Source organism: Thermobia domestica, chromosome 6, assembly GCF_964235325.1.
Source record: "Thermobia domestica chromosome 6, izTheDome1.hap1.1, whole genome shotgun sequence".
Classification (NCBI taxonomy): Eukaryota; Metazoa; Arthropoda; class Insecta; order Zygentoma; family Lepismatidae; genus Thermobia; species Thermobia domestica.
This window is the reverse complement of record NC_137459.1, coordinates 158591063-158609057: the sequence shown is the minus strand read 5'-3', so window position 1 is coordinate 158609057 and position 17995 is coordinate 158591063. Positions and strand designations below refer to the sequence as shown.

At 36.5% G+C, this 17995-nt stretch overlaps 1 protein-coding gene across 2 annotated transcripts in view; it reads left to right on the top strand.

The window, feature by feature from the left end:
* Positions 1 to 8305: 8305 nt before the first annotated feature.
* Positions 8306 to 17995, top strand: part of LOC145688286 (peregrin-like) — a 166490-nt gene continuing 156800 nt past the window's right edge. The window contains exon 1 of one of the 2 annotated variants that reach the window (XR_014131869.1): positions 8306 to 8488. The gene's annotated coding sequence lies outside the window, so the exon portion shown is untranslated. The remainder of the gene's footprint in view (positions 8489 to 17995) is intronic. The other variant, XM_081762280.1, reaches the window with a different exon arrangement.

The following is a 17995-nucleotide window of genomic DNA, read 5'->3' as shown; positions in this document are numbered from 1 at the left end:
AATTCTCCAATTTAACCATTTGGTATTATAGTACAGGACCTCATTATGTATCATGATAAATTTGGATGGTCCATCTCGTTCCCTTTCATGGGTACGAAATTGCCAAATTTAGGTACAATCACGTGTTTGTTTTTTGATTTAATTTATTCCCTTGGATGAGGTCCTATTACCTTATATGGTTATATGGTCATGTATAGGGGTCCATTTCCTATCATAAGACATAGGTACATTTTTGCACGCCTTTAAATTTTTGGGAGAGGTACCTTCGCCCACCCCTTTAATTTTGGAAATTGTTCAATTTAAACATTTGGTATTACAGTATAGGACCCTAATATGGATCACTATAAATTTGGGTGGTCCACATCGTTCCCTTTTTAGGGGTACAAAATTGCCAAATTTTAGTACAACCACGTGTTTGGTCTTTTGGCCCAATGTATCCTCTTGGATGAGGTCCTATTACCTTATATGGTTATATTGTAATGTATAGGTGTTCATTTCCTATCATAAGACATAGGTACATTGGTGCATCCCTTTCAATTTTAGGAGAGGTACGTACCTTGGCCCGCCCCTTAAATTTTGGAATTTTTTTTTGATTTAAGCATTCGGTATTATAGTACAGGACCTTAATATGTATCATGATAAATTTGGATGGTCCACATCGTCCACTTTCATGGGTACGAAATTGCCAAAATATAAACGTAAGCAATACGTTGTACCACGTGTTTGACATTTTGACCCAATTTATCTCTTGGATGAGGTCCTATTACCTTATATGTTTATATGGTTATGTATAGGGGTCTATTCCCTATCATAAGACATAGGTACATTTGTGCACCCCTTTAAAATTTGTTAGGGGTACCTTGGCCCATCCCTTAAATTTTAGAAATTGCTCATTTTATATATTTGGTATTATAGTACGGGACCCTAACATGTATTATGATAAATTTGGGTGGTTTACCTCGTTTCTCTTTCATGGGTACATGTTATATGGGTATGTACAGAGGTTTATTACCTTTATATGTTTATGTTCCCTTTTAAATTTGGGGAATTATCAAATAACAAAATTCGGTAAACCTTTTTCTAGGACCCATTGTAGATGTTGGTGTTCCTCTTATGGCCAAATATTCAAAATTTAAAGGTTATTGACCGGCTTTATTATTGAATAAGTACAGGATTTATTACTTTTTCATAACACACAGGTGTATTTGTGTACCAATCTTAAATTTTGGTAGGGGTACATTTCTTATTGTCATATCAATAATTGGTAATGGTTCTTAAAATTGGATAGTATCTCATTCATTGGGTAAATCATTATGATCACGTAATCAGTTATTGACCTATGATGGAATTAGGAGTCCAGGACATTGGAACATTGAAACTTTGTAGGATAATTTGAGAATTGCGTCATTGGTTTTGATTATTCCCGCCAAATATAAACGTAAGCAAGACGTTGTACCACGTGATTGTCCTTGATGAGGTAGTGTACAGGGATTCATTTCCTTTGTTGTGGTACTTCTTAAGTTTGAGTACACACACACTTCTAGAAAACAGTTGGTTCTACTCAGGTAAACAATTGACGGACATTATTGACATTATTGAACATATAATGATATGATTAACTCTAAGACTTAGGTATATCAAGAGAAGTATTCTTTAAATTTGGGAATGGTGATAAACAGAATTTTAACATAAGGTGCGAAATTTGAAACAATACATTGAATTTAGTCACAGCTCATAGTCTAAGATCATTGGTGGTGATTGATTTGAAATCTGATAGCTAACCTTATTGAATTTTATGACTCATAGACGAAAGGCAATACATGCTACAACACTGGCAAAGTTATTGTTAATGCAATTTGATTGGTTGATCACTATCTGTCGTGCAATCTGATTGGCTGATCACTATCTTTCGTGCAATCTGATTGGTTGATGATTTTCAAATCTTTGATGCATTCAGTTTTGTTTTGGTTAACATTTAAAAAGTTTTTGAAAAATTTTTTGTTTGGAACTTTGGTTTGACATTTTTTCGTTTGATATTTTTAGTTTGAAAATTTTTGTTTCAAATTTTTTGTTTGAAATTTTGGTTTGAAATTTTTAGTTTGAAAAATTTGTTTCGAAAGTTTTGTTTAAAAAATTTTTGTTTGAAATTTTTTCAAAATTTTTTGTTTGTAATTTTTTGTTTTGAAATTTTTGTTTCAAAATTTTTTGTTTGAAAATTTTTTGTTTTGAAATTTTTCGTTTCAAAATTTTGTTTGAAATTTTTTTCGTTTGAAAATTTTTGTTTGAAAATTTTTGTTCTCGAAATTTTTGTTTCAAAGTTTGGTTCGACATTTTTAAAAGTTTGTGCACTCATTAGTAAAGAACCGGAACTGTTTAAAACAAAAACCTCTGGTAACACTGTTTATTATGATGCAATAGTACACGTCAGAACATGGGGTTGTACTTGAAATGAAAAAAACAAATCATTGAAATGGATCATTTTATTACACTGCACTGGTTAATCACACACATCCATACCAGATAAAGGATTTGGATATTGTCGATACAATGTATTTTGAACTTCTTCCACTAGTTTGTCTTTAGCGTATAATTTTAATTCTAGTTGAAGGCTTTTAAGATCTATTGCAATATCAATTGATGGAAACTCAATGTCCATTTGATCACAAATAAACTGTTTATCAATACAGGTATGCACTAGCCGGAACTGTTTAGAACAAAAACATCTGGCAACGTTGTGGTGCAATAGTACACGTTAGAACATGATCATGCAACGTCATCAGTTTTGCATCATATATAAGTATCGTTCGAGTTAGTATTCATGAAAACATCATCATGGCTACTTGTCTGCAGTTTCTAAACACACGTGATGTGATGAAATCATTTACCAAGATTACTGATTTACAACAAAATGTACCTTATAGAATCTTAGCTAGCCAAATGATCCCTACAAAGTTTGGATTAAGAATCGTAGTGAAGCTTGAAAATGATAAGAATATAATTTTACCAGCAAGATATTTACCCATGGAACCATCAAAACAAGAAGAACTGCTGCGTTTCTTAAATACTGGATCTGTATCTTTATGTTACAAAGGATTCTTGGGTCGAAGTCATCAACTTGAATTTAGTACGCAGCCAGATTCGTCAGCCATTGTGATGAAATCATGAATCAGCACATTTCTTTCCAATGACGTCAGCTGTAGTTGTATGAATTTGGTTGGTCGGCATGACGTCAGCAACTGTGATGAAATCATGAATTCAAACGTCAGCACATTAGCGTCCTATACTATAATATCCAATGTTTAAATTGGGCAATTTCCAAAATTTAAGGGGTGGGCCAAGGTACCCCTCCCAAATTTTTCAAGGGGTGCATTAATATACCTATGTCTTATGAAAGGGAATGGACCCCTGTATACGCCCATATAACTATATAAGGTAATAGGACCTCATCCAAGGAGATAAATTAGGCCGAAAACCAAACACGTGGTATAACGTATTGCTTACGTTTATATTTTTGGCAATTTTGTACCCCTAAAAGGGGACGAGGTGGACCACCCAAATTTATCATGATACATATTAGGGTCCTGTACTATAATACCCAATGTTTAAATTGGGCAATTTCCAAAATTTAAGGGGTGGGCTAAGGTACCCCTCCCAAATTTTTCAAGGGGTGCATTAATATTCCCATGTCTTATGAAAGGGAATGGACCCCTGTATACGCCCATATAACCATATAGGGTAATAACACCTCATCAAAGGGGATAAATTAGGTCAAAAACCTCCGAAATTTGAATTTTTGGCAATTTTTTACCCATGAAAGGGAACGACATAGACACCCAATACTGATAGAGGTACATACTATGGTCCTAGGCTACCATACCAAATTTTTAGATTTGGCAATTTCCGAAATTTAAGGGGGGTGGTCCTATGTACCCCTGCCAAAATTTAGGGGGTGGGCCATGGTACCCCTGCCAAAATTTAGAGGGGGTGGTCCTAGGTACCCCTAGGTCATTGACCCCTGGCCAAGGTCATTGACCTTTGACCTTTGAGCCATTAAGCCATACGCGGGCCCCTACTACTCCTCCACGTCGCAGGAAGTGACAGACGCGAACTTCAACAAATGACATTTTCCAGGGCTGATTTCCTCAGGAGCCTCCATTTCTTCTCCATCCAATATCCTGCATGCAGTCCTTAATGTTAGGTATTCTGAATTACTCTTCAAAACTGACTGGAACTTCCGGGCAATTTTCGCACCTGTTTCTCCCTGCAGAATGTTGAGTTTCTTCTCCACATCATCCATTGTTGTCATCGCTTCTTTCAAAGTAAGTCCTGAAGTTTCTAGTTTCTTGATGACGTTTGCAATCCACCGGAAATTACTTGCAATGTAAGCTAGTGAACATTGAACAACAGAATTTTTGAACGCACTTTGAGAATCACGCACTGCTGCACTTGACTCTGCAGGAAATGTGGTGACAACTGACTTTACAGCATCAAAATTTTCATTGTAGAAGTTAACAGCCTGTATCCACGTGCCCCACCGTGTCAGTACAGGCTGCGGTGGTAGCGACACGTTTGGTAGCATATTGTTCCAGCCACACGACCAGGGGCTTTCACAAAAACTTTCTTAGTAGAAGACACAAGCTCATTGACTTCAGGGAAGTTGATCAGCACTTCCTCTGCTACACGAGGTAATCCATGGACCAAACAGCACATATGAATGAGGTTTGGGTAGCTCTTAACATGTACGCCGCAGCATCAGAACACATCAGAAGCACTTTTTCTGTAGGAACACTTTGTGGCCACAACACTCTCAGTCCATCATTTACGAAATGTGCAACATATACAAATGTGGAACAGGGGCATAACGCTTAAAAATTGTCCAAATGGAACAAAGCTTACAAATTTTAATCCGAGTAACGTCCTGGGAACAGAAATGATCTTAAAATTTTTTCTACTTTTATTTTGAGGGAGCAGAAGGGGCATATCCCACTATAAAATCCTATGGTTCGGCTCTTGGGCCTAGCTTAGGAGTTGGGCAATTGGAACGAAACTTGCAGGATTCATAGTTTTTCAGCCAACAATAAAAACGGAAAAAAATACAATTTTCCATCTGCACATACCAATGGTGGACGGTAGGCATGACCCTCAAAAATTGTCCAAAACGGAAAAACTTACAAATTTAAATCTGAATAACGTCCTAAGGACAGAAATATTCTTTAACCCTTTATTTGGCACTGTTGCTCACAAGCAACATCGCATTCTATTGCGTTATCCGCACAAATTATAACTTCAGTGATCATTTAATTGGCATTATTGCTTTCATACAACATTCATATACATGATTTGCGGGTCGCTTATTTAGATACTTCTAATCTTCGTCAACAGAGGACAGCCAAATTTAGTATTGTAGAAGCTTTATCCCTACATTCCGCGGAAGTTCTTTTTTCTATGTTCAACGAACTTAGAAAAAAATCGTTATTGGATTCTCTATGTGTGTGTCTGTCTGTCCGTCTGTCTGTTATTGCGACTTTTTTTTTTTTTTCAATTTTGAAACCTGCATTCGATAAAACATCAAAAGCTATCTGAGAAAGTGATTAAATTTTTTGCGTCACTCTTACCGTTCCCGAGGTATTGGCCAAAAAGTGGCCTATTTCCAAATATTTAAGGAGCCTTATCTCGGAAACCGTAAGTGATAAGGAACTCATATTGGTGTTGAACGATACCTAAGAGAATGGGAAATATTTTGGTAGCAAATAGTAACCGATGGGAACCGCCCAATTGGCCATTGGTTTTGCTAGTGGCCAGTAGCGACCAATTAATATCGGCACCAAAATGTTTACCATCCTCTTAGGTACTGATTAACACCAATATCCTCTCTCTATAAGTTACCGTTCTCGTGATTTTGGCCAAAAAATGACCGATTCCAAATAGTTAAGAAGCCATATCTCGAGAAACATAAGTTATACAAAGGTGATATTGATGTTGATCAATACCTAAGAGAATGGTAAATATTTTGGTACCAAACAGTGACCAGTGGCCATTGTCCAACTGATCACTGGTTTGGCCTGTAGCCACCAATTAATATCGGTACCGGTACCATCCTCTTAGGTATTGATTAACAGCAATATCATCTCTCTATGAATTTCCGTTTCCTTGATATTGGCCAAAAATTGTTCCGATTTCGGGAGATTTAAGGAGCCATATCGCTAGAACCGTAAGTCACAAAGACAATATTGGTGTAGATCAATACCTAAGAGGATGGTGAACATTTTGGTATCAAATAGTAACCGGTGGCCACTGATTAACTGTCTACTGGCCACCCTTCTCTAGATATTGACCAAAAAAGTTCGAATTAAAACGAAACTGCTGCTAATTTTGAAAATATTCATATGATATTTGGCCATAGTAGGACAATGCTTCTCAATAGCAACACATATGCACTATTTTATGGCAATGTTGTTTTGAAATAAACATAGTCCGCCTTATGCAGAGTCGTTTTGATGTCTGCTTAGCGTCATACTAAAGGCCTGACTACTGCAGGAAACAAATGTTAGACAAACTCTTTGGTATAGCACTAATCACGCGTCAGAACGACTCTGCATAAGGCCCAGTGTATTTTGTAACTAAGGTACAAAAATACTTAAAAAATTACGAAATTATGATCAGGAAGACATAGTTCAACCATAAAAACAAACTAAATATTTTAATAGTAGTGCTATCAATGTCTGCTAATTAAAGGGTTAAAATTTTTCTACTTCTATTTGGAGGGAGGAGAAATGACATACCGGTACGTATTTTTTCATAACATCCTGCGGTTCGACTCTTGGGTCTAGCCTAGAAGGAGTTGAGCGAATGGAACGAAACTTGTTGGGTTCATAGCTCTTCAGTCTACAATAAAAACGCGAACAAATAAAATTTTCCACTTGGATGTACAATTTGGGGACGGAGGGCATGACCATAAGAGATTATCCAAATGGGACAAAATTTACAAATTTTAATCCAAGTAAAGTCCTGAAAAGTGAAATAACTTTTAAAATTTTCTACTTCTATTTGGAGGAAGCAGAAGGTCATGCCTCCGTCTGCCCTATATATGTGCAAATGGAAATTTTCATTTTTTTTCCGCATTTTTATTGTAGGTTGAAAAGCTACGAATACTGCAAGTTTCGTTCCAATCGCTCAACTCCTAAGCTAGACTCAAGAGCCGAACCATAGGATTTTATGGAGGAATATTCCTCTTCTGCTCCCTCCAAACAGAAGTAGAAAGATGTTAAAGATTATCTCTGTTCTCAGGACGTTACCTGGATTAAGAATTGTAAGTCTTGTCTCATTTGGACATTTTTTTTTTTTAGTCATGTCCCTGTCCCCCCTTTGTATGTGCAAATGGAAAATTATATATTTTTTTTCGCTATTTTATTGTATTCTGAAGAGCTATGGATCCTGCATGTTGCGTTCCAATTGCTCAATTCCTTCTAGGCTAGACCCAAGGACCGAACCCATACCAGCTGAATTGGCAATTCCTACTTTACATGAAAGAGGACGACGGAACAGACGGACAACCATGCAGAAATATGTTCCTTTGCATGTAAGAGCCATGAAACGTGTAAATCCACTGAAATTTCATTTTTTTTTTTTTTTTTTTTTTTTTACAATTACCATGCTTTGTTGTCCCGTATGGTCGTTCGATAGTAAAAATGCAAAATATTATTATAACGGCTATGTCGATTATCGCAAATTTCGCGTTGCATTGAAGTAAACCGTTATATGACGTGCCCACGTGGGCCTAATTTAGTTAAAATCTTCGTAAAATTATATAGCCCGCAACGTAACGTGAAAGCACAATAAGCAGTTGTAAGCGCTGAGGGGAATGCAAAGTCGTTCTGATGCGTGATTAGTGAAATAGTAAACCGTTCGACTACACATGTGTTCTGCAGTAGTAAGGCCTTTAGTATGACGCTAATCATATTTCAAAACGACTTTGCATAAGGCCCATACCGATCACCGCAAACTAAAAAGAAGATTTTGTGTGGTATTGACGCAAACCCGTTCGGAATGAGACCCAATAGCTATAAACATTACATTCTCATGAGATTTTTAATATTAAATGTCTATTCTACAAATATTTGTATACTGAAACTTAGTTGAATATAATTAAAGGCTAACAAATGGAAGAATATGTTACTCCCATTCTCCTGATCAAAATAATATTTATTCTTTTGATATCTGCTATATCTTTCGAGCGTTTTCGTGTTTCATTTGTCAAATTGAGTGAGCCAATCATAATCGAGTTCCTCATTCCTTGGTTAATGTTGTTTATTCTAAAACTAAGCAGGGTACTTCATCTGGTAGCAGTTGATTTTGATTGATGGTTTCATGTGCTTAGAATTGATTTGGAAGTGTGGCGTGCTTCGGCATCATATTTCGTGATATGTTATTAAAGCACTCTTCATTTAAAAGCCGAATTAAAATATATATTTTTATTAATTGACAGAAGGTAGGTGGATTGAATGTAGGTAAATAGAATGTAGTTTTTTGTTTTGGTGCTGGCATACTTTGTTGTCAGTACACCTGTTGACATATGGATGTGCTGTACCGTTATAATAATAATATATGATAGTAAATGTAAATATTTTGTTGGTACATCAAAAAGAAATTGAAAACATTTATACAGTTACGTTTGGACCAATGAATGTAAGTTTCGTGTGAGCGTAAATTCCTTCGAAAAAAGAATCCAATGTCAGTGAAAGGTAAAGATGAAAACATAATCTTATTATTTTAGTGTATTGGAAATGAAGTATGTAGCGAGATGTAACTTTATGGTATGTAAGGCTCTATGCATCAGGGGCTTTATTGCTATTACAAGGTTTCAACCTATAGTTACAGGTGTGAACTTTGGTACCGGAAATCTGAAATACCGGCTACCTTCCACTACGTTCATTGTAAGAAATCAGTGAGCAGTTTCACATTGTAATTGTGGCCCAAATATGTAAAATGAACATAGTGTGAACATGATAATTTGTTTTGTACTTTTTATCTATTAAAGTACAGTTTGGGTAATGCATGTCAACTGTTCCAAGGAATTAAACTTCGAGGTGCTCCTAGGAACTGCTTCGTACTAAATCGGTTCATGTGAATAAAATGGTTAAGGTCTGTTTTACTTTACTTGTAAAAATGCAAGGTATGTTTTTGGTGTAAGTGTACATCAGTATCAATACAACTAAACCTAACGTAATCTTACTACACTGATTTCGTATTTCCTTAAATATGAATAAGTACCGTATCTGTGATAAGTGTGGCGAAGAGGTGATGCAACATAAAATCAGTATGATAGTGAGAATTTCTATAAATGAAAACGTATGTCTGTCAGTATATTACAGTGTGGTAGGCCTGTATTAAACCAAATCTAATGTACGGAAATCCAAAAGTTGTGTTAAGGGTAGCGTATTTTACATTCAATAGTCCAGAGTTGGATGTATATAGGTATGTGTACAGTACATACATACAAATACCTGTATATATATATATACAGTCAGATTATTAATATTCGTGTGTATATTGAACGACATATCACATTTACGAAATTTTCTTTTTAGTGCTTTGTAACTGATAATTGTCCCAGATAATATCGCAGTGTATAATGTCTTTAAATAGCTTCGAGCAACTCAATCCTGATAGAGTTCCTATGCCAAACCTTTACGTTTGCAATTATTATGGTTGATGCTTTGCCATATTTACTTATATCTCAGACTTTAAACATTTCGGCAAGAATATAATGTAGACTTACTGTCCAAAGTATTTCTTGACTTTTGGAAGTGTTATTGTGATTTTAAAGTTTATAGTAGGCTTAGCTTTGCCATTATTACACAATAAGTTGCGTGCAGGTTTACTTTCGGCACACCACTCAAGGTGATTTATAATTCGTTGAAATTTTATAAAATTCTTTCGCTAGTTTCCTTCCTATTGCCCCCTAAAAGATGCCCCCTATGCTTGGCATCATAAAAATATCTCACTCGGCATAGATGAAGTTAAGGGGAGCCACCAGGGATAATTATTGAAAAATTATAGTTCTTGCTGTGATTTCCTTTTTACAGTCCCGTAAGAAATTTGCATTCGGCGACATGAGGATATCTCACTTGGCATAGGTAAACTTCATGGGGGCCACCAGAAATAATTGTTGAAAATTTATAATTCTTTCAGTGATTTCCTTTTCACTGTCCAATAAAAGATTTGCGCTGGTCGACATGAAAATATTTTACTTGGCATAGATGATGTTCGATGGAGCCAGCATAAATAATTGTTCAAAAGTCATATTTCTTTCGCAGATTTGTTTCTTCCTCTTCTCTAAAAGATTCGTGCTTGGCGACAGAAATATGTCGCTTGGCGTAGATGGAGTTCAAGGGGTCCACCAGAAATGATTATTGAAAAAGAAACTAACCTGTCCTAGGTGGCTACTAAAAAGCATGCTATCTAACACAGTCAAAGTAGTGCGAAGCTGGTGGGCCTGTACGGGGATGCGTCCGTGAGGAGACGATTATTGACCCAAATAACACTAACGTTCACTAGTTGACCGTCTCAACACTTACATACTTTCCTTATGCTTTCTCACTGTCACTCGTGAATGTCAGTGTCTGCCAGTCCTTGGCTCGGACGATTTTGGTCATAATATGTTCTCCTTGGACTACGGCCTGACGTTGGAACATAATTTGAACTTAATATAGGGAAGAATCCTAGGTAGAAGATAACATCAGTTAGTTCGTCCTTTTCCTTCAATTTTTTTTCTACGTAATTTCACGTGAAAACTGCACTCTTAATATAGCAAATGTCAATTCGTTTTGCATTTGTTTTCCCACAATGCTACTAATGGGTTCACATTCTGCCCCAATTCGAGTTTGTGACGCCCTACGGTAATGTATGAAGCTAAACTGCGATGAGACTTTGGGTATGTTCATGTGCCACTTTGTTCTTTCACCCACAGAAATTTGTTGCTTATGATGTCTTTTCATGCAAAGTTTTCAATTTCACCTGTGAATTTTCCAAAATGTGATGTACTAAAAGTAAACCAGTACCATAATTTGACATTGTGGTGCAAATTAAGTATAAACATTGGGTTATATATTAACTCTCTGAATGGTTACTTTATTTTTTTGATCATATGATATTATTGTACTGTTGCGCCTGGTCATAAATGTGCTTCGTTCGATAATATACCTACAAATGTTATACATTAATACGATTATCATTCAGAGAACGGTCGCTTCCCTGTGCTAGATACTTACAAGCAATAGTTGCATGAACTCTGGTTCAAAGCAGGGTGAAATGGTGGGCACAGGGGAGGGCGCGTCCGAATTAGCGGGTGCGTTGATGACGGTGGGTGTCAGCGTTAAGGTTTTCTTATAAGCTATAATTATTAACCGCGATTGTTAAAATTCTTTTATATCAGTTTCCTTCCTTTAACTAGTTCAGTGGTAGAGCGTTCACCTCTGGTGCATGGGGTCCCGAGTTCAAACCCTGCTCCCGCCAAGTGAACTTTGTGGTGGACAAACACCGTGTGCGTGGGTTTTCTCGGGGTTCTCCCGTTTCCTCCCACTTTCTTCATTCTACCATTTCATTCATTTCTCATAATCACCGTCTCCTTTAGCCTAACCGGCATAATCGTGGGACGTAAAACTCAAAGATTTCATTAAATTTTTTCCTTTAACTAGTACGCTAAATGTTCCTGGAGCGTTATTTTCTTGATGCATGCTCGAATATTTATGTGCATATTTCCAAAGTGTAGTGGTATCCGTATTCTTTGCACCGCGTATGGTGTATGTCGTTCATTCAGAAGTTTGGATTTATCAAGTATCTTTTCTGGAGAGCTGTGTAGAATTCAAGGAGGTCTGTGGTTTTAGCTCTATGTTCATTATTTTACGTCCCATTGCAGCATGGAAAGTTGTTACGAGTCGTGGGGCTTCAGTTTCATTTGTAATGCAAAAGAATATCTTTCCTGAAGTAATGTTATTGTGATTGTGTAAGGATATGGATTGACGAGTATTTATAATAATTTGTGTGCATACTTTTTTTTTTATTTATTTATTTATTTATTTTTTTTTTTTATTGAGTACGTTCAAAATTCAACTTACCATTACCATTCGGTATGTCCTTCCTTAGCCGATAACTAGCAGTTGGTCTCATTTTTGAGAAATTCCTCGTCGTGCACTTTTTGTGAGATAGATTGCCATTGAGTTTTCCGATCTGCTGAGGAAGGTATAAAGGTGTACGTAATCCAGTCAGTGTTACTTTCAGATACATTTACTCACATTGGTTTCATGTATCGGTATAACCTACAAATGTCATGATGTACTATAATAATCCTCCTCCCCCGAAGGAAAAATAAAGCTTTGTCACTTTGTATTATTCATTCTCTCCCGTTATTATGAAGCGAACAGTACACTTTAACATTATGTTCCAAAGTTGACCATCAACCTAGCAACATGAAAGTTGTACTAATACGTTTATACTGACCCTAATCGTATGTGGCATATGAGAGCTAAGGGCGCTAGTTTTGATGTTACACAGAAATTTCAACTACTTTACTCGACGAGTCTGTTGATTGATTTCGAATTATAAGGCTCCTTTCAGCTCCAAGGCTATTTGGAACGTGTACCTATAGCTAAACGGGGAATCCGGATCACATGAGAAATCGAGTCCGGCTTCTCCCCCCTCGCTAAAGGCACGTATGCTAATTATATAGCCACGCCAGAGTTTTTATGGAGAAGGTATGAGCTGATCTTCCGAAGGCTTGATTATCAGGTTTGGAAGTTGTGCCAACCATAATGTCATAGCAAGCATCGTGTTGCCTGTAACTTCGGAACATTGTCGAGAGGGAAACGGGAACACGCATTGCATGAGGATGTATTGCTACTCTTCCAGGTATGTTTTATTTTAATCGAAGTCCGTACAAAATTACGTCAACGAATTCAGAAAGCGAACGCTGGAAGGTGGACAACTAAATGCTAAGTAAGCGTAAGTGCTTTTTACATGTTAATAAATTATGCAGTAAAAACAAACAAAAAAAAGTACTGTTATAGTTGAGTTGTTATTTTGATTTCAGAGACCTAGGAAGTGTGTTTATATTGGAATTCAAAGAGTAAATTCGTGCAACTTGACAGAGGATCGAACGGGGGCTTCTGGTTTCCCATTCCAATATAATCGCACACACAACGTTACTCTTTCTCTCCTTGTATCAGCCGTTCAGACCACAAGTACTGCTGGGAGATTGAGAGAACAATTGGAATTTAAATTATTATACTGTATTTTATATAGGTGTAAGTGCAGTGAAATTGAAAGCGTAAAAAGTGAAGCTGGGCTGAGAGTCGGATCCGGTCTCCAGCTTCCAATGCCGCTGCACTGACCATTAAACTGCTCGTTACTAACCATCCAATGTGTTCATTAATATATGGCGGCATCTTCAATCACAACAGTAGTTGTGGTAGAGGCTGCCTGATTTGAGTGGCAGAGCATAAAATATATATATGCAGTATATGAGTCCCTGAAATACAACACTCGCTGTTTCTCATAGATTTTTTAGAAAACAGGGTAAACTTAGACAGTGGGTGCAGTATATTGTACTGACGAGCAGTGCCGTAACAAAACACTTGGGGGGGCCCCACAAGCGAACGTATTTTTCAATATAATAGCAAAAGCAGCAAACACAATATCAACATACACTCATATATATATATATATATATATATAGAGAGAGAGAGGGAGAAATACTTTCCTCGAATAACTTAAGATAGAAAGGGTAATTTACATACTACAGCATTTTGTAATTTACGATAATTTTATAGAAATTTTAAAAAGCACAGTATCGTATCCATCGTCTTTTCAATATTAATCAAAACGAGAAAGGTATTAGTCACATGCATTTTTAAGAGAAAACAAAAAATACATGAAATGATGTTATTCGTAGTGTATCATAGTTATACACATGTTATTTACATAAAAGAGCATCATGATTAAGAAATAAAAAGGGGATGTCTGGAATGTTGCACAATGCTGAAACAATTTCAAAATAAACTTACTGTGATGGATTCAAATAGTCAAACATTCAAGGTATCATACATTACAACAAAAATTTAATATCGTTTCAAAAAACTTTTTCTCCTAGCTTTAGCATAAGCAAAATCTGAAACACTCTTGTCTATGTTTAGTCTTCAAACTTGTTTTCGTTCTACATTTAATATTAGGGATGGCACGAGTCGCGCTAAAACTTGACTTGACTCGATTCGAGCCTAGTCGAAGGCAATTTTCTCGAATCGAGTTTGATAAATGGCTCGCTCCTTTTAACTCGTTTTGAAATCATGGTCTGATTAGAGTGGAAAGCAAAAGCCATGAGAAATGTAAGCAGTAATGTGGAATACTTTTAGTGTTGCTCACGAGAGGGGATACCGCTCGCATCTCGTCTCGTCTCGATAACGAAACAATAGGTACTTATAACGAGACAGCTTCAAACGTCGTGAGGGCCAATATAAGTATATACTGTAGTTCTTACAATCAAGGCTGAGACCTGCATGGTCGAATTTTTGAGTCCAAGCAGAAGCCCAACTCGAGTAGTGATGTCAACCGGCTCTGCTCGATTCAACTGAGCGAACAGTTCGAGCCTGCTTGATTGGGATAAACCATCGGCTCTGCTAAATTGCACCGATGACTGGCTTGAGCCGGCTCTGTTGGGATGAGCCATCGACACCGCTCAATTGAACCGATGACTGGCTTGAGCTTACTCTGTTGGGATGAGCCACAGACTGGGCTCAGCCAATGGCTCGAGCCAGCTTGGTTGGAGTGAGCCATCAGTTTGGTTCGGCTTAGGTGAGCCATCGGCTCGATTGGGTGGGCTGTTGGCTCGGCCCACTTCTCGGTTCGGCTCGATAGTGAATGAGCTGGAGCCGAACCGTTGACAACCCTAAACCTGAGCCGAGCAGTTTTTAACATATTTAGAAGGCGCCCTATACTCTTTAACAATTTTTGGCTCGAGCGCGAATACTTGCTCCTCTGGAACTCAAATCCAGAACCACAGCCTTTTGTACGATTTCTATGCCTCTGAAGACTTCTCGACTACCGAGGTCGGTAGTCAACTAGTTTTTAGTATTCAGATACAAACCGCCTATCTTCATGTTTGTGTTAAAATAATGATAATTACTAGTAGCAGGGTTGGCTGGTTTAAACCAGCTGTTAAAAAAACTGGATTAAACCAAAATGCGAAAAATGTTCGTATGAGTGTGTGTTCGTAAAATCTTGATGGACACACATTTGTGGGTTATCACGTTTCACTCCCGTATATTATTCGTATTATATTCAGACCTAAATTCCCCATTCAGTACTCAAAGAGATTATACTACAAAAGCAACCTTTGTTTTTTGTATAAGTTTATGAATGTTTCTTATGTGATTTTTTTTATAGTTTATTATTATTATTATGCAGTTGCAATCAAAGAAAGATTCTAAATATTTTTTCGTTCTAATAATGTTTACTATTGATAAAATACATCGAAATGCCGTACTTTTTTTGGGGGGAGGGGGGGTGTCATACAAACCGCACGAGAGGCATTTATTGAAATCAAAAGTATCTTTGGTATCTATTTATGTATAAATGGGTCAAAATGGACTCATATAATTCGTATCTCTATTCACTTTTCGTACCTATACGCCAATTAAGGTTAGTGTAAAGGGACAAGTTTTGCCGATAGATGTCACTACAGTCTTCGTATCTCTCCCATGTAGTTTTTACCAGGGTGGATTGATTTAAATCAGTCTGATTTAAATCACGATTTTAATCAAGATTTAAATCACTTGATTTTTTAAATAAAAATCGTTGATTTAAATCAAATTCCGAAATGAATTAATTTAAAGTGAAAGTAAGTAAAATCCCGTTTCTCTTCTGTTATTTCGATTATGGAAGATAATAATCATAATACAATGAGACTCAAATATATGTAAGCACAGTATGAAAACGAGTATCATGTAGGGAACGATCAGGGAAAATCCCGTTTGAACGGGTTACGGGTGAACCCTGCTTTCTTCTCTTTGTAACACAGGGTTTTAAAATTTCTATTCCAACGGGGAAATCACCATGGACATTTAAGATAAAAACTCTTTTGTGTCCACGTCTATTTGTTTCCAGATAATAGGGGCGTATTTAGAGGGGTCCGATCCCCTCTCCGAAACAAAAAAAAATTAGATTTTAAAATTTTGGGCGAAATTTATGTACTAAATACATAGAAGTTCGTCGGGATCGTAATACGACAAATTTTGGATGCGTTAAAATATCGAATAATACTTTTGATAAAGTGGATACTTGACCCCATTGCAGAACATGCCACAATCTGCGATGTGATCGCAGAAAATTTGCCGCACTTGTCCAGAAAAAAATTGTTAGAGCAAAATAAAATAGCCAACAGAAAAGTATAAAAACGTGTCTGCTATGTATAGATGTCTTAAATGCACGGACAACTTGCATTTGAACTGTTTTTCACGTCACATAAAGCATATTTTTAACAATCACAAGTGTTTCTTCTTCTCGAACTGATCATCTTGATTTTTTTATTTTGGAATTCGTGCAGGGAATTCGTGTTATTATTCAGTTCAAAATCTCTTATCGTCGCGAATTGTGTCGAGGAATTTGAAGCTTTAAAATATATAAAACGATAATTATGCCTGTTGTGCTGTATGGTTGTGAAACATGGTCGCTTACGCTGAGGGAAGAACGCAGACTGAAAGTAATTGAGAATAAAATCCTGAAACGAATATTCGGAACCACAAGGAACGGAAATGAGGAATGGCGAAAACTTCATGATGAGGAACTGCATAATTTATACCATTCACCAAATATTGTTAGGGTCATCAAATCTTGGAGGCTCAGGTGGGCAGGACATGTAGCGAGAATGGAAGAAAGTAGGAACGCTTTCAGTTTTAACTGGAAGTCCAATCGGAAAACGACCATTAGGAAGGCCTAAGCGCAGATGTGAGGACAATATTAAGTTGCATCTCGCAGAAATAGGAATACAAAGTACAAACTGGATCCAGTTGACTAAGGATAGAAGTTAGTGGTGAGCTTTTGTGAACATGGCATTGAACCTCCGGGTTCCATAGGTCATAGAGTGAGTAAGTTAATTTTAGGCTAAATTTACGTATTTTATATGTATTTCGTGCCGCTAGCTAGTCCCAATTGTTTAAAAATATGCCCCTGTCAAATATCAGTAACTTTCGTGAAAAGAAAAGTGTCATGTTGATATACATTGCTGTACTCTTTCCTTAGTGCTTAAGAAACTGTTTGGTATTAAAATATGTTAACGATTGGGAATTAATTCAAAATTAAAACCCAATACTTTCACTTAAATGACATAATTAACATTTAATACTAATTCCTAATGTTTTTTCTTCAGTTCGCGACTTGTATTATACGAAGAAAAAGACTTGATTTAAATCAAAAAAATCGATTTAAATCAAAAAAATCAACAAAAATGATTTTTTTTAAAAAAAATCATGATTTTTTTTCACCCTGGTTTTTACCTTACATGAAAATTTACAATTTCTTTTACAAATTTCAACGTAGAGACTTCAAATCTTTAGAGAAGGAACTTCATAACCTATTAAAGGGAACAATCCGTGCCGATTTTTTATTTAGAATTTTCTTCATTGTTGAAACAGTTCCATTGTTAAAGGTTTGGATATCCATTTCAACAATCAAGCCATTTCAACAATGAAGAAAATTCTAAATGAAAAAACGGCACGGATTGTTCCCTTTAATAGGTTATGAAGTTCCTCCTCTAAAAATTTGAAGTCTCTACGTTGAAATTTGTAAAAGAAATTGTAAAATTTCGTGAGAGGTAAAAAATACATGGAAGAGATACGAAGATTGTACTGCCATCTATCGACAAAACTTGTCCCTTTAAACCAACCTTAAGTCGTTGTATTTCTTTAACTTGGACTAATAAAAGTCGTAGTGAACTAACTTGTACTAA